Source organism: Chinchilla lanigera, unplaced genomic scaffold (genome assembly GCF_000276665.1).
Source record: "Chinchilla lanigera isolate Chin_1 unplaced genomic scaffold, ChiLan1.0 scaffold00032, whole genome shotgun sequence".
Classification (NCBI taxonomy): Eukaryota; Metazoa; Chordata; class Mammalia; order Rodentia; family Chinchillidae; genus Chinchilla; species Chinchilla lanigera.
Window position 1 is genome coordinate 13,023,771 of NW_004955433.1, and position 1,309 is coordinate 13,025,079.

Genomic DNA, 1,309 nt, shown 5'->3' on the forward strand with positions numbered 1-1,309 from the left:
GGTCCCTCCCAGAGGCTCCTCTGGGGCCAGCTGGGGCAGCCAGCGGTGCAGCCCTCCAGGCAAGCCTGTACTTGTCAGCAGCCCGCTGACACCCAGCTGCAGAGGCCGTTGGTGTGGTGAACACAGGACTCCTCACCAGGATCCTTCCTTTGCCCGCAGATCTCTATGGACCCGGTCTGCCCCAGGACCTCACCCCTCAGACCTGTCCCTTCCACTCCCACACCAGGCTGGTCCTTGTGAACCCCTCCATCCATCCCCTCTGCTTTTTCAGGTGGAGGGAACTCTCTTCTCCAGTGAATCTTGCTGGAACTTCACCCCACCCAGAGAATCTGTCTCTTTATTTCTCCGGGCATCTGTTCAGAAGTCGCTTCTTCTTCTCCGGCTGTCTGTAACAGATTAGGGGTTGAGGCCAAGAACTCCCACAGCCTGCTGGAGTTCCCCAGGGCAGCTTATCTTTTCTTTGTCTCTCCCAGGGAGGGAGGGGGAGCCCCTGGGGGACAGAGGCGCACTGAGAGTGCATCCAGCATCTCCAGCAGAGCTGGGCTTGATGCTAAGTAGACACTTAAGAGTCTTTCAGAAGGAAATAAGGGAGGATGGGGAAGAGGGAAGGAGCCAGGGAGGAGGGAGGGAAGCAAGAAGCTAATGGGCCTCTCCACTTTGTCTCCATCTTTCTCTTCCCTTCTGTGTTCCTCTCCCCTTCCCAGCTCCATCTCTGACCACCTATGGGTGCTTCTGATCATGACTGTGGCCACCCCAACCCACCTCTCAGCCCAGAGACCGCAGGATGTCCTGACCTCCGGCCTCCCTCCAAGCTCAGGCTACCATGGGCCTAAGGTGACAGCTCTCACGAGATGTTTCAGCTGAGTCCTGAGCTGTGTGCCAGGATTGGGGGCTTGGATGAAGAGGTAGCACTGAGGGTGAACACACAGGCCTGAAGTAGCTAAAAGCCTAGGGCTTTTCTCCGCTGGAGCGGAGAAAAAAGGAGGAGGGCCAGTGGGGGTGGGGTGGAGGGGGGCGGGCCCCAGTGCGCCCCCCTCTCCCGCCCCTCGCTGCCAGAGCCCTCCCAACCCAGCCGGCCACATCTGGGGCTGCCCTCCCTTGTTTCCGCTACTTCCTCTGGCGGTGGCTAGAGCTGTGATCTGGACTTTAACTATACAAAGGGGTTGCCAGACCCGCGAGAACAGTTGGCGGCGCGACTTGGACGCGGGGACCAGACCATGAGCCGCTGAGCCCCGAGGAGCCCCGCGGATCCCGCAGAGGGACGCTCGGAACGCTGTGCTGAGCGCGGAGCAGGCGCCAGCCAGGCGGA

General features: G+C 60.5%; 1 protein-coding gene across 1 annotated transcript in view; it reads left to right on the plus strand.

The window, feature by feature from the left end:
* Positions 1-1,073: 1,073 nt before the first annotated feature.
* Mmp2 (matrix metallopeptidase 2) overlaps positions 1,074-1,309 on the plus strand; it is a gene marked incomplete in the record, with an annotated part of 25,198 nt that continues 24,962 nt past the window's right edge. The window contains 1 exon segment of the mRNA XM_005388317.2: positions 1,074-1,309.